The sequence below is a fragment of the Euprymna scolopes genome, chromosome 46 (genome assembly GCF_053919585.1).
Source record: "Euprymna scolopes isolate OS-2025 chromosome 46, ASM5391958v1, whole genome shotgun sequence".
NCBI classification, from domain to species: Eukaryota; Metazoa; Mollusca; class Cephalopoda; order Sepiida; family Sepiolidae; genus Euprymna; species Euprymna scolopes.
The window spans coordinates 135997953-136017058 of NC_136527.1; the positions used below are offsets into that span (position 1 = coordinate 135997953).

The window sequence follows — 19106 nt, forward strand, 5'->3', positions numbered from 1 at the left end:
AATGCGCGGAGCAGTGGAAATGAAATAATTGATGTTTGCACGCGTGGCAAGTCCTAATGAGAAAGCGTTGAATGAGTCGGAAGAGTTTAAAGAGACGAAAGAATGCTCGAAAGGCTAAGAGACTAAAGAGATAGATTTTGTTTGTGCATGTTTATATTTGATTTGATCGGCTCCAAACGAGCTCTAGAAAATCAGTTTTAAAATGTGTCCTAGGAGGAATTCCATTGGACGGAAGACATCACATGGGGTGCTTTCAACTACGTACGCACCTTTGGTATATAAAGGTCACGCCGGAATTAGCGTGGGTGGCATTTTTCATTTTTTTTAACGCGCCGAAACAATCAATTGCACTGCGCGCCTAAATTGTATTTAACGATTTTTAATTTTGAATATTAAACTGTGCCAACTGGCACACTTGCAAGCTTGCGTGTCTTCTCCCCGTTCTATCGATGTTACGTTTGTCTGTCAGTCACGATTCGTCTATATTTCTGTTTCCCAGTACGTCATCTAGTTGTCTCCGGAAGCAACCCTCCCCTGTTTTATCTGTAGGTTTCTATTGTCATTGTCAAATCTAAAAGGCTCGATCTAAAATTACCTACAGATTCATTGTTTTTTTACCTTTTTTTTAACACAGTGATCATCACTTATCAAGGCCCGGAAGCCACTCAGGGATAAGGGTTATTGCAAGTACATTACGTTAGTGTGGAGATTTGATGAAGTGTTTACTTAAGGGGGCGGTTCATTAGGAATTTGTTACCATTGGACTTGAACGCATCCAAGTTGTAGTCCGGTGGGAAGCAGGCAGACGGAACAGAGTTCCACAGGTGTGCAGTTCTAAGAAAGAAGCTTTGCTCATGGAATCCGCGTTTTGATTTAGGCACAGATATAGAGTGGGGGAAATTTTTCACAGTGGATTCAGCTAGACGGGTGTTTTTCATGAAAGATTGGCGAGGGGGGACCAGAGATTGGAGTTCAGACGAGCACCTGCCATGGAAATAACGATAAAACAAGGATAGGCTCGCAACGTCTCTTCTGTGGGAGAGAGGTTGTAGGGTAGAGAAAAGGGCATCCCCCCACTAAGCCACGAAGTCTATTTTGTACTCTGTCAAGGCAGGATAGGCTATTTTTAGCAGCTCCTGCCCAGATATGGCAGCAGTATTCCATCCTTGGACGTACTTGGCTTTTATATAGATAGAGAATTGCATCAGTAGTGAGATATCTTCTGGAGCGGTAGAATATTCCATATTCGGATCCGTACATAACGAGAAAAATAGAGATGAAAATTTCAAAAGGACTGTATAACTGGTTACGTTCAATAGTAGTCCTCGCCAGCAAAAGTCTTTGTTATTCTATTATTATTTAAAACATTTTGCATCCTACTCTTTCGCGCGAGGACTACTTACTGACTATTATCCTTATCTTTGTCTTATTTTTTATGCAATTTACATAAGTGACATTTATTGCAAATTGTTCGCTATTACTTGAGGAGAGGTTACATATATATATATATATATATATATATATATATATATATATATATTTGCTTCCAACAATATTTTGTGATGAAAAGTCAGAAACCGGAAGTCAAAAACAGTAGACGATCTTGACTATAACGAAACATGAAGAAAACAATCATAATATTGAAAAAGTAATAATAGCATCTCCTCTTCAGTGTTCCACTTTGGTTGAGAGCATGTCTAAAAGGATTGATCTTTTAAAGGAGAGGTTACATATATATATATTTGCTTCCTCACTGAGACAATTAGGCACAAGGCCGTTTTTTTTTTGTTGAGAGATTGGGGAAATGGGGACCAGCTCCCCGGGGAGTAGGGGAGCTGAATAGTGACAATTGGTATGAAGGGTTTCCCGTACATTGACCAATAATTGATTGCTACACGAGCCGAAACAGATAATACACTTTGATCAAAGGTGATTTGATGATCTTGGCCAAAAGGCCAAGCACGGCACTTTGTCTGATCGCTTGGCCGGGAAACTGCTGATACGATTCAGTTTCGCTTTTTTATACTGAAAAGCGAAACAAAGACGCGGCGATCGAAAAAAAAATCTCGAAAATAACGCATAAAAGTCGGGCAATTTAAAGATAGACGTGACCCCGATTTAAACAATATATAAAAAGTTTTAAGGAGTGACCCGACCGAGCACCCCCACCTCCGAAAAAAGCCTTTGCTGGACATACACACATTTTTGCTTTTATCTATCTATCTATCTATATATATATATATATATATATATAAAAGCGAAAATGTATGTATGTATGTATGTACGCTTTTCCTCGATGTCCACAAAAGGCTTCTTTCAGAGAAGCGCTCGCTCGCTTCACAACTTCTTAAAACTTTTTATATCATCTATAAATTGTAATATCTCACACTTAACCACGGAGCTTGCCTGTCTATTTAATTTTATTGACTTTCAAACGTTAATTATTCGACATTTCCCGCATCGGCACGCGTTACATTCAGTTTTCGGTATAAACAAAAAGCAAAACTCGACTCTAATCACTGGCTGAAGGCCACACTGGCCTGCATGCCCTCTGGGGCCCGGGAGACAAGATCAAAGTGTAGTATCTGTTCCGGCAGATGCTGCAAGCTATGACTGGCTATGACTAGCTATGACTAGCAGAGACCAGATGTGGGGGCAACCCCACATGCCTGACCATTAACCAGCTCCCATTTCCCACCTCTCGGGAGCTGGTCCCCTTTTTCCCTTCCCCCTCCCTTCACTCCTCACATTAAAAATCGGCCTTGTGCCTAATTTGCTCGGTGGGGGAGCAAATAAATACCATCTGTTCCGACGGATACTGCAAGCAAAGACCAGATGTGGGGGCAACCCCACATGCCTGACCTTTAACCAGCTCCCGTTTCCCACCTCTCGGGAGCTGGTCCCCTTTTTCCCTTCCCCCTCCCTTCACTCCTCACATTAAAAATTGGCCTTGTGCCTAATTTGCTCGGTGGGGGAGCAAATGAATACCCACTGGCCGAAAGCCAGTGGTCTCTAGAGAGCTAAGTAACGTTTGGTCAATGTCGACTTCGTCATATCAGACGGTAGCTTTCATTTCGAGACGAGACGCTCCCCCTAATAAACAGGGAGTGGGTTTTTAAAAACAAACAAACCGATTTATTCACCTCATTAAAAACTGTCCCGCACAAAATGCTAACTGCTGAATACTTATCGCCGTCACGTCAATCAAAAACGCGCACCTGTTTTCTTTTTCACACTTTACTATTTTCCAACTGCGCGTCAAGGCTTCGGTTTTTTTTTTCACGGGCACCTGTTTTTTTTCACACACACCTACAAACACCCGGGCAACGCCGGGTATCCTACGCTAGTATATATATAAAAGCGAAAATGTGTGTATGTATGTATGTATGTGTGTTTGTATGTCTCGCAAAAACTTTCGACACGGGTCACGGATTTTCACCAGATAGGTATCATTTTAAAGTTCCAACCTTTGCCCGACAAATACCGAAAAATTGGACAAAAACATTAATTCCTTCACCCTAAAATTATCACTTTTGTACAGGGAGGGTGTAGCAAAAACCGCCCTCTCATGACAAGTTCGGTTCTATGCATGTGCAAATGAGGTACGAACATGATTTAGTTTAAATATTTAAAAAACCGACCCAATTTCGTCAACGTCATCTTAGATCAGTTGCTTAGAGGGCGGCATCATTAGCTAAAGTTTGTAAGTTCGAATCGTGATGTGAGGTGTTTTTTTTCTTTTTTTTTCGATTTTTTAAATTTTAATATTGAAGCAGGGTTATTTAAGCCATTTTTCACGTTCTATGTTTTTTTTTTGTTTTTATTTTTCAGATTTTTTAAAGAAGTTTTAACGTTCGTTTTTATGTTTTCTTTTTCCATCACATTCGCGTTTTCTTTTTTTGTTTTTGTTTTTCCGATTTTTACCTTACGATTTTTTAACATATTTTTTTATATAAAATATTTAATAATTTAATATTTAAAAATATTTACTTTGCTTATTCTTATGTTTTGATTACCCCCGCCCGAGCACACACACCTCTAAACACCCGGGCAACGCCGGGTACCCCCCGCTAGTATATATATATAAACACTAGAATCGGAGATACTCATGGATTGACCCTGTGTTGTTAGTCAACTGATGTTGGTAATTTTCTTAATAAGACCTTTTATGCAATTTATCCACTATTTCTTAACAAGAGGTTTTATATGGGGTGGCCCATAAGTCACTTTACATTTAAAAAATTCAATAACTTTTTTTCTATTAATATATTTTAATTCCTCTTTTCAGAATTATAAAATAGAATCTTTGGAAATTTTTTGTATAGATAAGTTTACAACAGAACAACGAGTGAGGATAATTGAATTTCACTTTGAAAATGGACGGTCAATTGTTGCAATGCAAAGATCTTATATGCGCCATTTCAATGTTCAATACCCTCTTAAAAGATATGCTATTGAATTTGTTCAACCTCAGTCAGTAAACATGCCCGGTTATTGGTGGCAAACAAAATGGAACAACTGCACATACAGCTAGAGCAACAATGCAGTTGTTAACTGTGATGTTTCAGGATCGAAAAAACTCTTGAAATTTCGATTTTGAATGGACTCCACATTCATCTAATTTGACAGAACTAAACTTTTGGCTTTGGGGATATCTTAAAGACAAAGTGTATGCAAATAAGCCTCGAAGCATACAAGAACTTAAGGCAAACATACGCAGGAAATTCTTTCCCTACAACTTCCGATGTTAAGAACTGTCATAAATAATAGCTTAGAAAGAACTGTCATGAAGAATAGCTTAGAAAGAACTGTCATAAATAATAGCTTAGAAAGAACTGTCATAACGAATAGCTTAGAAAGAACTGTCATAAAGAATAGCTTAGAAAGAACTGTCATAAATAATAGCTTAGAAAGAACTGTCATAAATAATAGCTTAGAAAGAACTGTCATAAAGAATAGCTTAGAAAGAACTGTGATAAATAATAGCTTAGAAAGAACTGTCATAAAGAATAGCATAGAAAGAACTGTCATAAATAATAGCTTAGAAAGAACTGTCATAAAGAATAGCATAGAAAGAACTGTCATAAATAATAGCTTAGAAAAAAACTGTGATAAATAATAGCTTAGAAAGAACTGTCATAAAGAATAGCATAGAAAGAACTGTCATAAATAATAGCTTAGAAAGAACTGTCATAACTTTGCAAAGCCGAGAATGGAGGCTACTAAAGAGACATTATCTTTCGTAATTAAGTCCGAACAAATTTCCACACTATAAACTGTGTAATAAAAAAAAAAGAATGAATTAATTAAATACAGTCGTTTAAGAAAAAGTTCTTTGAATTTCAAACTGTAAAGTGACTTATGGGTCACTAAAAATAAAAATAAAATAAATAAATAAAAAAATAAAAGAAGTACCTTAAACAAGAAGATGTCAAAAAGAATTGATCAAAAAGAATTTAAACACTTCTCCTCACCTCTGTAAAGTAATTTTCTTCAGCAAAAAAGAACATTCTCCGGAACAACCGTTTTTGAAACTATCAAACTTTAAGCTGACATACCTTTTTATTGTATTTGAATATAATTTGTTTTTGAATACAATAACTTGTTGGTTTTCAATTGCATTCGTCCAAAAAATTGTTCTACTACAAAAAGAGAAAACGACCCTGGTGTCTAACTCTGTCCCGTGGGGAGGCATAGTAAATAGGTACTACAAAAAGATTGTTCTTTTCTACAAACAACAAAGGGTCAGAAATAAAGGTACTCATGAAGAGAGTGATCCGTGCAGAAATAATAAGGTTATTATTTGGAAAGCCATTCTTAACATGGGGAGGGTGTTTTGTACCTAATCTGTACTTTAACCTTACAATTGAATAAAAAGAAAATATATAAAACTTTAATTAAACGTGGAAATACGATTTAAAAAATAGTGCGGATCACTCTCTGCATTAGCACCACGTTATTATTTGGAAAGCCATTCTTAACATGGGGAAGGTGTTTTGTACCTAATCTGTACTTTAACCTTACAATTGAATAAAAAAAATATATAAAACTTTAATTAAACTTGGAAATAAGATTTAAAAAATAGCGCGGATCACTCTCTGCATTAGCACCACGTTATTATTTGGAAAGCCATTCTTAACATGGGGAGGGGGAGTGTGTTTTGTAACTATTCTGTACTTTAACCTTACAATTGAATAAAAAAAACATATAAACCTTGAATTAAAAGTGGAAATACGATATAAAAAATAGTGCGGATCACTTTTTGCATTAGTACCACGTTATTATTTGGAAAGCCATTCTTAACATGGGGTGGGTATTTTGTACCTATTCTGTACTTTAACCTTACAATTGAATAAAAAAAAACATATCACAAAACTTTGAAATGGGATTTATAAAATAGCGCGGATCACTCTCTGCATTAACACCACGTTATTATTTGGAAAACCATTCTTAACATGGGGAGGGTGTTTTGTACCTAATTTGTATAATTGAATAAAAAAAACTTATCATAAAACTTTAATTAAACGTGGAAATACGATTTAAAAATCACTCTCTACATTAGTACCGAAATAAATAACCCCAGAAAATTTCTAACAGCAGCAGCAGCACTCACAGGTATTTTTTTTTGTGTGTGTGTTTGTTTTTTTTTTGTTTTTTTTTTTTACACACAGACCAGACAAGTTACGACCCATTAAAAAAGCGCTAAATAAGACCGTTAAAAAATAACTATTAAACTTTATTCTATTTGTAATTATAATTGTGAATATAATTTTTTTTTTATGCAATGACAATGACTTGTCGGTTTTTAATTGCCTTCGTCCAAAAAAGGGAAAGTTGTTCTGCTACAAAAGATTGTTCTTTTCTATTGTTCCTATGTACTATGCCTCCCCACGGGTCGTTTTTTAATGTGGAGAAAAGGAACAAAAAATAAAAATTGTCTCAGTCGTGAAGGATTTCTCCTCCACTGACAGAGAACAAGAAATTGAAGTGAAGCATCTGAAGAACAGATACTACACTTTGAGATATTAATTTTTGGGTTTGTTTTACTGTACACATAGATTCGAAAAAGTTGTCAAAAAACAAATATATAACAAATAAATGTTACCAAAGGCAAGATAAGTTACTTTTCTGCCAAACTGGATATATTTTTCGTGTTTTTATTCAATGTAACATGTTTATTAAGCTCTAAAAACATACAGTGTTTACCGATGTAGCGATGTATTCGAAAATTCAAGATGGCGTTTCCGTTTCACACCCTCTTTAACACCGTAAGTATGGAAAAGGGTGTTATAAATAAAAAAAACTATACAAAATACTATTAAAAACCCGCCAAATATATGTCAACCTATGTCACGGTAACATATATTGAGCGAGTTTTTAACAGTATTTTATCCAGTTTTTTATTTATAACATCTTTTCCCACACTTACCGTGTTAAAGGGAGAATAAGACGCCATCTTGAATGTTCCAATCCATCGGTAGACACTGTATGTTTTTAGAGCTGAATAAACATGTTACATTGAATAAAAACACGAAAAATATATCCAGTTTGGTAGAAAAGTAACTTATCTTGCCTTTGATAACATTTATTTGTTATATATTTGTTTTTTGACAACTTTTTCGCATCTATGTGTGCAGTAATACAAACCCGAAGGGGGGGGATGGTGAGGTTGGTTGATCCATCTCGTCTCTGTTGTAAGTTTTAAATGATTTTTCTCTCGGCCAGCCTCTTTTATCATGGTTACCCCTTTAAATTTGTATTTATGTGTGTGTGGTGCGAGGGGAGGTGCCTACTTAAGCCCAATTTTAAAACATTTTTTATTTATATAAAAAAATACAAAAAAAGCAGGTACTACACTTTGATCTTGTCCCGAAGGCCAAAAGTATGTTGTTCTTTACTATTGTTATAAAAACGCATTGACCGCACAAGCACAACTAAAATATTAAGACGTAGATACAGTGGCGTACCTATGTAAAATGGCGCCCATGGCAAAGTTTGAATGTGCGCCCCTTCTTAATAATTTATACCTTAGATATACCTAACTACTAATTTTAATTTTTGTCAAGCAATTTTTGCGCCCATGTCAGAGTGGCGCCCATGGCACGGGCCATGCCTGCCATACCCTAGATACGCCACTACGTAGATATGTTTTGAAACAAATCCGATCCTAAAATATTGGGTCCTGGATATGACCTTAAACTATATCCAGTGGTGTGGTGAGGCTCCAGCTTGCGGGCTTTGGGGCAGTGTGGAGCCACCCTTTAATTACCATTGCTCCCAGGTCCACTCTGACCCGGTGTGGTAGTACCTGTTAAGGTTCCAACTATGGGTTAAATAGAAACCGACTTGAAAACAACAAATATATTCTATTAAAAACATTTTCTTCAAAATCTCTGGATTCGGCATTAAATAACCCGAAAAGGGTTGATATGCCGTAAAACAAAAAACAACCAACCAACCATAGATGGTAGTGTCATCAGCATAAAGGTCTACGAATGGTGTAAGGATGTGATTTGGAAGATAACTAATATAGATCAGGAAGAGAGATGGACCCTTGAGGGGACTCTAGTATTTATACTGAGAGCTTCTGATTTCTGCCCATCAACCACTACTCTTATGAACCTATCAGAGAGAAATGATTTAATAATTTTTTTCATAAGTAACACTCGACATTACTTTTTTTTTTTTTTTTTTTTTTTAAATAATTCTTGTGTTATTACAAAACAACAAAAAAGGCAACACGGTCTTATATAATTTTGATACCGCGCTGAAATAATAACAGTATTATTTCGAAAGCCATTCTTTACATGGGGAGGAGAGGGTATCGTTTAAAAGTAATTTCGGAGGCACTTTTGTGCAATACTTAAAAATATACAAATTTATTTTCTTTTGGAAGTGGGCGAGGCTCGTTTTAAAACTATATTTACCTTAGTATTTTCTTTAATTTTCGGACATTTTTTGTTAAAAATTATTTACTAAGTAATGTCGAGTCTGACATTACTTGCTATTTCTTTTTAATTAAATAAACTCTTTAAAATAAGTTTAAACACCAAAAACTTACAAAGCTAGGTAGAAAACGAAAACTTAGAAAAATCAAGTTAATTTTTTAAAACAATAAACATGTAAAAATATTTTTTAAAAATATTATGGGATGTGCATTACCTAAAAATATACAAATTTCTTTTCTTTTTTTTTGGGGGGGGGGCTCAGTTTAAAACTATATCTACCTTAATATTTTCTTTAATTTTCTATTTTTGAGCAATTATCCTCCTAAGACGCGACGTGATATCCTCTTACGTCGGACATTTTTTGTTCATAAGTAACACTCGACATTACTTTTTTTTTTCTTTTCTTTTTTTTTTTTTTTAACTAAACTCTTTAAAATAAGTTGAAAGACCAAAAACTTTCAAAGCTAGGTAGAAAACGAAAACTTAAAAAAATTAATTTAATTTTTTTTAAAACAACAGTGAACAAGTAAAAATATGTTTTTAAACTGAATTAATTCTTCTAAATAAAACAATTGCTTTCTTTGATAATACGCGTTTTCTTTCTTTTATTTTTGTTTCGTAATGACACAAAAAGTGTTAAAACTAAAGTATTTTTTTAATATAAATATTTGGTTTCGTTTTTCGTATCTTGACTCCGTGATCAAGTTTTTTTTTTTTTAAGCAAGAGGTAAAAATATTTTGTTTTTAATATTATGGGGATCATCATAGTCTCTTTTAAAAAACAATATCTCCTTCAAGAACGGTAATAAAATGTGTTTTCAATCGATATTTATTCAATAAGGAACCAGTTTTCCTACCTAGCAAAAGGGGACGAGTTTTCCTAAATTCGTTATAAAAACGCATTGACCGTACAACTAAAATATTAAGACGTAGACATGTTTTGTACAGAAATTCCTCCATTGAGTACCGGAAGATTGAAACAAATCCGATCCTAAAATGTTGGCAATATTCTTAACACTGGATTTATTTGCTTCCCCACTGAGCAAATTAGGCACAAGGCCGTTTTTTAATGTGGAGAGTGAGAGAGGGGGGGGAAAGGGGGGACCAGCTCCCGAGAGGTGGGAAATGGGAGCTGGATAGTAACTGTGGTCTGTAGGGTGATCCCAACATTGACCAAGTTCAGATATGTGGGGTTACCCCCACATATGGTCTTTGCTAGTCATAGCTTGCAGCATCTGTCGGAACAGATGGTATTTATTTGCTCTCCCACCGAGCAAATTAGGCACAAGGTCGATTTTTAATGTGAGGAGTGAAGGGGAAATGGGGACCAACTCCCCGAGGAGTAGGGTAGCTGGATAGTGACAATTGGTATGAAGGGTTGCCCCTACATTGACCAAGGTCTTATATGTGGGGTTGCCCCCACATATGGTCTTTGCTTGCAGTATCTGTCGGAACAGATGGTATTTATTTGCTCCCCCACTGAGCAAATTAGGCACAAGGCCGTTTTTAATGTGAGGTAAAAACCAGCTCCCCTAAAAGTAGCCAAAAAGGGGGCACTCTGGTTACCAAAAATAATAATTGTCCCAGTATAGAGGGTTTCCCCTCCATTGACTGGTACAAATTATCTTAAGTGCAGCATCTGCCGGAACAGATACTACACTTTGATCCTGGCCCGAGGGCCAAGCAGCGGCGGAAATATTCTTAACACTTTTTATGCAATTTGCATAAGTGACATTTTATGCAAATTGTCCTTGAGGCGAGGTTATATGAACAGTTAAACAAAACAAAAAACAAAACAAAAACCCCTTGGATGAGCAGAGTTCAAAAGACATTTACTGGAACAACGAGAACAGCTTAAAAAAAAAGCTTGCTGGAAGGAATGAAAAATACTTCTCATCTCCTGTTGCTTAATTTTCTTCAAAAAAATGAACATTCTCCAGAACAGCCGTTTTGGTAACTATCAAACGTTAAACTGGCATGAGTATTAATCTTTATTGTATTTGTAATTATAATTGAATATCATTTATTTTTAAAGATGGTCGGAAAATTCGTCCCGGGAAAACTCATCTCCGGAAAACTTGTACCCGGAAAAATCCCGCCCCCCCCTTTTTGCGAGGTAGGAAAACTGGTCCCTTATTGAATAAATATCGATAGAAAACACATTTTATTACCGTTCTTGAAGGAGATATCGTTTTTAAAAGGAGACTATGCACCCCTTTTTGTAGGAATTTTTGACACCCCTAACACGAAACTGCGAATACAATATAAAAATCTCGTAATTTCTCTGTTAAAAGTGGTTTATTTATTTTCTTTATGGATTATACTTCCAAAATAAACTATTACAGTTGTTTTAAAAGTAATAGAATTTTTTTTTTTTAAACAGTAATGAATTTGCCGAACTCAATATTTTTCAATTTTTAAACTTTAAAAATGTATCAAAATTTTTCTATTGATTCTATTTTTACGATATTTTCAGGGTCAATGTGAAATTTTATGTTCTTTCCAATAAATCGAATATAATATTTTAGACAAACGTTTTTTTTTTAATTCACGCCCCCCCCCCATTTTTAAGTGTCTATTAAAAAGTAAATAATTAATTTAGTCACCGAAAAGTAAATAATTATTTACTCACAAATTGAAGAGAAAAGGTCAATAAATAATATATTCAAATTAAAAAAAAAAAAACATAGTGTTCTTTTAGAATTTTACCTGTAAAGTTTGAAGTTTTAAACCTTTTTTTTAAACCACGTTATTTGTTTTTTTTTTTTTTTAATGGAACCTTGGTCCTTGCTCCTTTAATTGAAAAAAAAATTAGGGCTTGAATTACATTTTTCGAGGAGTTATAAGCTTGGAAAGACAGGGGGTCGAATAATTCACGCCTCCCATTTTGAAATGTCTAATAATAATTAATTTAGACACCGAAAAGTAAATAATTATTTACTCACAAATTGAAGAGAAAAGGTCAATACATAATATATTCAAATTTAAAACAAAAAAAAAAATGTACTGTTTTTTAGAAATTTACCTGTAAAGTCCGAAGTTTAAAACCTTTTTAAAAAAAAACACGTTTTTTTTTTTTTTTTTTTTTTTTTTAATGAAACCTTGGTCCTTGCTCCTTTAATTGAAAAAAAAATTAGGGCTTGAATTGCATTTTTCGAGGAGTTATAAGCTTGGAAATATGGGGTGGAATTATTCACTATTTTCACGAAATTTCTGACACACCTAATGAATGCACCCCCATAATATTTAAAAAAATTATTTTTAACTCTTGTTTAAAAAAACACAAAAAAAACTTGATTACGGAGTCAAGATACGAAAAACGAAACCAAATATTTATTTATTTTTTTAAATACTCTAGTTTTAACACTTTTTGTGTCATTACAAAACAAAAAGAAAAGAAAGAAAACACGTGTTATCAAAGAAAGCAATTATTTTATTTAGAAAAATTAATCCAGTTTAAATAATTCTTGTGTTATTACAAAACAACAAAAAACACGGTCTTATGTAATTTTGGCACCGCGCTGAAATGACGTTATTTCGAAAGCCATTCTTAATATCGGGAAGGGAGGGTATCGTTTAAAAGTCATTTCGGGGGCACTTGTGCAGTACTTAAAAATATACAAATTTATTTTCTTTTGGAAGTGGGGGAGGCTCGTTTTAAAACTATATCTACCTCAGTATTTTCTTTAATTTTCGGACATTTTTTTGTTAAAAATTATTTACTGAGTAATGTCGAGTCTGACATTACTTGCTATTTCTTTTTAATTAAATAAACTCTTTAAAATAAGTTTAAACACCAAAACCTTACAAAGCTAGGTAGAAAACGAAAACTTAGAAAAATCAAGTTAATTTTTTAAAACGATAAACATGCAAAAATATTTTTTTAAAATATTATGGGATGTGCATTATTACCTAAAAATATACACATTTATTTTCCTTTTTTTTGGGGTGGGGTGGGGTGGGGGGTGTCTCATTTTAAAACTATATCTACCTCTGTATTTTCTTTAATTTTCTATTTTTGAGCAATTATCCTCCTAAGACGTGACGTGATCCTCTTATGTTGGACATTCTCTGGTCCCCCCCCTCGTCGCCAATCTTTTTCAAAAAACACCCGATTAGCTGAAACCATCGTCAATAATTTTCCAATACCACAAAAAATTCCTAAACCTAAATGTTAGATTCCATGAACAAAGTTTCTCTGTTCTGCTGGTCTGCTTTCCAGCTAACTACAATATCGTTGTTTCAATTCCAATGTCAACAAGTTGAACCGCCCTCATAAATAAGCTAATTATACCACATTTCCACCACAAACGATCACTACGCTACTGTCCCAATGATTAAAATACACACATTAACTCTTATCCTCGAGGGGCCTCCAGGCCTTGATATATGGTAACCCTAAAAAAATAAAAAATTCTGATTCCAATTTATCGTCCAAATACTAGTCTTTAATCGTTCTCGTTTTGGGTTAATACCTCTGCATGCGAAAGTTCAGTCAGAACTGGTTTAACTTCTTCTTAGCAAGTCCATCAGTTGCCCTCCCCCCCATTTAACCCCAAAAGTCCCCAAGGCCTTAACATATTTAAATTTGAGTTCAGCACCATGCAAAACTGCTAAATAGACATACGCAGAAAATTCTGGACAAATATGGTAAAATAGTCCCAAAAATGGAGTGTTTTTATTAGCCCTAAAAGAGTCCCTGGGGCACACCCAAGAGTTATCGCGAAGTATAGACAAACAAAATTATATAGAAATCAGTTAATTATAACTCTCTCTTTCTTTTTTATATATATATATATATATATATATATATATATATATATTATTTATCATAATAATTATTAAATACCTACAGACACTAGTGTTTCATCCTTTCAGGAATCATCTGTGCAGGGTGTCACGATTAACATCGGTCGATAGATTCGAACCTGGCAAGGACTTAATCCATTTGACCACCGTTAACTGTGAGAAATACTGTTCGAATTCAAACATTTATTTTTTAAATGTTTTTTAACGTCTGTCAGAGTGATCTAATCATGATGACAATCTGCGCACAAGAGCTAAATTGACCGAGTTTTATTTCAACTGAAAGTGCTGTGGTGGAAACCCGGATGTTAGTTGATTTCTTAGTTCAAGGGAAACTACTCTGTCTGAACATTATTTATATACATTTTTTTTTTTTTATGCACCACCACTTATCAAGGCCAAGAGGCCTCTCAAGGATAAAGGTTAAAGAGCATACAGTAGAAATTGACAATATAGTAATCGTTAGTAAGGATAAGGGTTAATAGGTATACATTAGTCATTGTGATTTTAGCATAGTAAACAGTGAGAATTTTGTAACTTGGATTACTTAGGGGGACGATTCAATTAGAACTTGTTCACATTGGACTTTTTCTTTTTTTTTTTTTTCATAGGTATCAACTCATTATCAAGGCCAAAGAGGCAACTCAAGGATAAGGGTTAAAGAGTGTACAGTAGAAATTGGACAATATAATAATCATTAGTAATGAAAATTTGTTAAATTTGATAACTTATATGGAACGGCTAATCAAGAACTTGTTTACATTGGACTTGAACACAACCATATTGCAGTCAGCTGGAGAGCAGGAAAACGGAAGACAATTCCACAGGCGGGCAGTTCTAAGAAAGAAGCTTTGTTCATGGAATCTACGTTTAGGTTTAGGCACAGATAAAGAGTGGGGGAAATTAGTGATAGGGTTTTCTGCTAGACGGGTGTTTCTTGTGAAAGTCTGGCAATGGAGGGGGGACCATGATTCGAGCTCAGTCGAGCACTTTCCATGAAAATAACGATAAAGCAGAGACAAACTCGCAACATCTCTTCTATGAGAAAGAGTTTGCAGGGAAGAGAAAAGGACAACATCTCCTGCGAGGCTACGAAGTCTAATTTGAAATCTACCAAGGCAGGACAAGTCCTTTTTAGCAGACTCTGCCAAGATGTGGCAACAGTACTCCATCCTTGGACATACCTGGGTCTTATATAGATAGAGAATTATAACAGCAGTGATTGATCTACTGGATCGATAGAAGGATCCCACCATTTTTCCAGCGGCCTTGGCAACAGATTTAATGTATGCGTTCCATTTAAGATCAGGAGTAAAGGTCAAGCCCAGAAAAAAAAAATGATATAGAAATCAGTTATGTAATATGTATATCAACAATTTGAACTTTGGAAACTCTACCAAACTCCTCCGACAATTTTGGGTCTAAACACTTGAAATTTTAGATGTAGGTTCCTTGGACATGGATCTAACTTAATAACTTGATTTGAGCCCAAAACAATAAATGTTAAGAGGTCATGGGTTATAATAGGGGCCAAAGTTTCAAAAATTGACCTCTCAGCCAACTTTGGTGTAAATATTTAAAATTTTACATAAAGGGTATTTAGACGTGCAGCAAGCTTTTAAATCAGTTTTTAGGCAAAAATATGGCTGCCAAGAGGTCAAAGTTGAAAGAGTTGACCTTTGGAGACTCTACCAAACTCTTCTGCCAAGTTTGAGTCTAAACACTTTAAATTTTAGATGTAGGAGACCTGGACATGTGTCAAACCTTTTAATATATATATATATATATATTTTGAAGTAAGGTTTAGAATAAGGTCTGGACGTCCTAAAGTTTTCCATTTGCTGTTTTTTTATCAATTGCGCAAGTTTGTTTTCCAACTTAAAACTATGGCGCGTGTTAAATTTTTTTAATAGATCTGTTAACGTTCTTAGTTGATCTGGGTGTTTTCTTGTAATTCTGTTAATATTCAGTAATTAATGTCCTGGCTTTCCGAAAAAGATGAGAGCTTTGGTGCTTTAAATATACTATTGATGACAGAAGGTATTTCTCAATGTAATCCGGGAAAATATGGTCTGATGTTTTAAAAGATTTAGGTATGCATGCAGGTATGACTTTTTCTTCAATACATTTTTCCAGAAAAATGATCCTATTGTTGTGAGAATTTGCTGCGATTAAGATGCTCTTATATGTTCGCAGATCGGTTTTCCATTTCGACAGAATGTATAAGGAATGTAAAAATACCAGCGGTGGTTGACGTTATGTTTTGAGAAAAAAATAAAAAAAACGAATGAAATTATTAAAATAATCAACGCTTCGTCCTTATTTCTCCCTAAAAACATAAAACAAATTAGAAATAAATTAAATTACACATGAATCCGAACAATCTCTAGCTTTTCTAGATATATATATAAGTAGATTGTAGTTTGCTTGAAGCATTGTTGAAGAAAATTATAAGGTAAAATTAAAAGCTAAGAACAATGCGAGATTTTTTTTTATATAGAGTAAAATTAAATGAAAACAAAAGAAATAAATTTCTTTTTTTTGTTGTTTGTTTTTTTTCTTTTTCACACAAATTTTAACTCTAAACAACAGTAATTTTTTTTTTTCTGTTGTATTCAATGGTGTTATAAATCTTAATATATTTCAGACCTATTAGTCCTTTTTCAAGAGAAGACAGCGGAAGAGTGTTCAAAATTGGAAAAGCAGCTGCAGAGTTTGCCACGTGATACCGCGAAATATAGAACAAAAAATGTTCTATATTGAAAAAGGACTAATAAGTCTGAAATATATTGAGATTTATAACACCATTGAATACAACAGAAAAAAAAATTACTGTTGTTTAGAGTTAAAATTTGTGTGAAAAAGAAAAAACAAACAACAAAAAAAAAGAAATTTATTTCTTTTTTTTTCATTTAATTTTACTCTATATAAAAAAAATCTCGCATTGTTCTTGGCTTTTAATTTTACCTTATAATATATATATATATATAAATATATATATATAGTAGAAAACTTTGTTGAAATTCACAGACTCACATTTTTTTCTTTTTTATAACTCTTGTTTCTTTCATCCTCGATCTTTTCATTACAGTCATTCTGCTAATGGGATAGCAATTTTATGATTTTATGTTTTCATAAAAATCTCCTTTCTCACTAACTCGTCTGATGTGACTTTCATTCCATGTTACCAACAAAAAGATAATAACCTGGTGCGTTTGTTCGGGGAAAAGGAATTCCATCCCCACGTTGTTACATGTCGACCATCTATAAATATAAAAGCGAAAATGTATGTATGTATGTATGTTAGGTCATGTCATGTGCTACTGGTACCATGTAACCCAGCACTACCTGCCTCATGGTCGGGTCACCGGCGACTAAACTGGTTCCCCCACCAGACTTGTTTGGTGAGGAGGGCGGCTAGTCTCCCTGGAGGATTAAAAACAAGACCTTCCAAAGGGCGAATGAACTCTTTTTCTGGGTCAATGGCCAACTAGCACCGTGTATATTTGTGTGTGTGTATATGTGTATTGGGGTGGAGAGGGCTCCCGTAAGCCGTGGTGAAGGCAACCTTTCTAGGAGAAGCAAATCTCTGATTTAAAAAACCATAAAGCGGGAGACCAGTACCCGCATTAAGCTGGTCTGCAGTTTAATTTGTTGCTGGCTATCTTGCTCTTGCTTGTTGCTGGATCTCAACATTTTGAACCGAGAGAGAGACTTAGCTGTCGAACAAAGCTAAGACTCTGTAACATCATCTTTGTATAGATACTCCCTCAGGTATTTGGGCTCATGGATTTTAAATGTCTGAGGGAGTGGCACTCGTCTGACAAGACGTTGCAATCATCATGTGTGTATGTGTGTTCGCTTTTTCTGTGTGTCTACAAAAGGCTTTTTTCAGAGAAACGGTCGGTCGGTTCACAACTTTTTAAAACTTTTTCTAACACATATAAATCGTAATATCTCAGAGTTAACAACGAAACTCGCCTGTCTATTTAATTTGCTCGATTTCGGGAAAATAAATATTCAACATTTGTCGCTCGCCGCATGTGGGGTAGTCTTTTTCCTATAACATCTTGGGAAGCGTTCTCGCAGTAAATAAAATACTAATCCCGCAGTCAAACTCATTAAAACGTGCACCTTCCAAATCCAAGTAACTAAATAAATTGAAACGTGTTTCTGTTTGCATCTCGCGGTGGGGCAATGGTAAACGCTGCACGTTTTTTTTTTTTTTTCACACTGTAATTTACAACTTTGTCTGTAGGGTTCGATCCTCATACTTACTTTTCTTTTTAATCCCCCCACCCCCACCCCTGGAGTTTCCACACACACCTCCAAACACCCGGGCAACGCCGGGTACCCCTCGCTAGTTTATAATATATATATTAGAGAAAATATATGCAGCAATTTAATTTTAACTTCGCCAACGCAATAGAAACAGAATCGCTCTTATCGAATAGGTTGCGATCTCTTGACCAGCCATAACAAATCAAAAAATATATTTTATTGATCGATTCTTTTTTTTTTTTTTCTATTTTTGCTAGCCGTCTGATATTCAAAGACTAATACTCAAGTCGAAGGTCAACTGCTTATTAACAGGTCGAAGGTAAGTATTATTTATTTATTTCATTAATTATTTAATTAGCGGGACCTGTGGAAAGTCCACAGGGAACTCATTCATATGTAATATACTGATGTTGGCATTCTGTAGATGTTCAGTGTAAATGGAGACGCTCTGATATTATTGTAGCTCTTTTGTTAAAACTGCAAAAGTATTTATCTAAGCTAGCATGAACGCCTGGTAAAGCCCGGTCGTAAAGTACGCTTAAATATGATATTTTAATTCTTGCAGATTTCGTCTATATTATTATACAGTTAATGTTCTATCGATTTTTTATTTATTTATTTTTTTTTAATTGATTAAAAAAAAACAACTGGTTCTCTCTTTGTTTTATTTTACTTCAGTCAAAGTTCTCAGAAATCAAGGGGCCCCCTACATGGGGCTAACACTTGAACTCTATATGAGATACATAGATATTCGAATGTTCCATTAAAGTTCTTTATCTCTCAAACACTGAGTTAGTAAAGAAATTGAGAACATAATTTTCCTCTCCCCAATTAACCATTTTTATACGTTGTAGTATATCTTTCATGTTGGTCTCTTGGTTTTACTGGATTCCAGGACAAGAATTTATCTAGTCTGGTGGAGTATCCAGCTTCGTGCTATTACTTGAGGTAATATCACTTGGAGAAGGTGCACCATTCCTCAGAAAAGCTGTGGAGTAGCCGTAGTGAGGAGATCTTATTATGGCTGCGAATACTATGTGATTTTGAATATTTGGTCAGGGTTTACTTCTA

The 19106-nt window shown here is 34.6% G+C and overlaps 1 protein-coding gene and 1 long non-coding RNA gene across 3 annotated transcripts in view; one reads left to right on the forward strand and one right to left on the reverse strand.

Moving 5' to 3' along the window:
* The window catches only part of LOC145271436 (uncharacterized), an 854738-nt gene that overhangs the window by 102426 nt on the left and 733206 nt on the right, over positions 1-19106 (forward strand). The window contains exon 2 of the long non-coding RNA XR_013865874.1: positions 18293-18354. This is a non-coding gene — a long non-coding RNA (uncharacterized LOC145271436). The remainder of the gene's footprint in view (positions 1-18292; positions 18355-19106) is intronic.
* LOC145271435 (putative E3 ubiquitin-protein ligase HECTD2) overlaps positions 1-19106 on the reverse strand; it is a 535251-nt gene that overhangs the window by 47339 nt on the left and 468806 nt on the right. The gene's annotated exons all lie outside the window — the stretch shown is intronic.